At 55.0% G+C, this 209-nt stretch overlaps 1 non-coding gene across 1 annotated transcript; it reads right to left on the bottom strand.

Annotated features, from left to right (window-relative positions):
- Positions 1-50: 50 nt before the first annotated feature.
- Positions 51-206, bottom strand: LOC118344996. Its single transcript, XR_004798701.1, has one exon. It is a non-coding gene; the product is annotated as a 5.8S ribosomal RNA (ribosomal RNA).
- Positions 207-209: the final 3 nt, after the last annotated feature.

A 209-nucleotide genomic window follows, 5' to 3' on the forward strand; every position in this document is an offset into this window, starting at 1 on the left:
CCCGCACCCCACACATCATAAGAAGTGTTTGGGGTTGGGGCAACGATGCGTGACACCCAGGCAGACGTGCCCTCGGCCGAATGGCTTCGGGCGCAACTTGCGTTAAAAGACTCGATGATTCGCGGGATTCTGCAATTCACACCAAGTATCGCATTTCGCTACGTTCTTCATCGATGCGAGAGCCGAGATATCCGTTGCCGAGAGTCGTT

The sequence above is a fragment of the Juglans regia genome, unplaced genomic scaffold, assembly GCF_001411555.2.
Source record: "Juglans regia cultivar Chandler unplaced genomic scaffold, Walnut 2.0 Scaffold_11489, whole genome shotgun sequence".
NCBI lineage: Eukaryota > Viridiplantae > Streptophyta > Magnoliopsida > Fagales > Juglandaceae > Juglans > Juglans regia.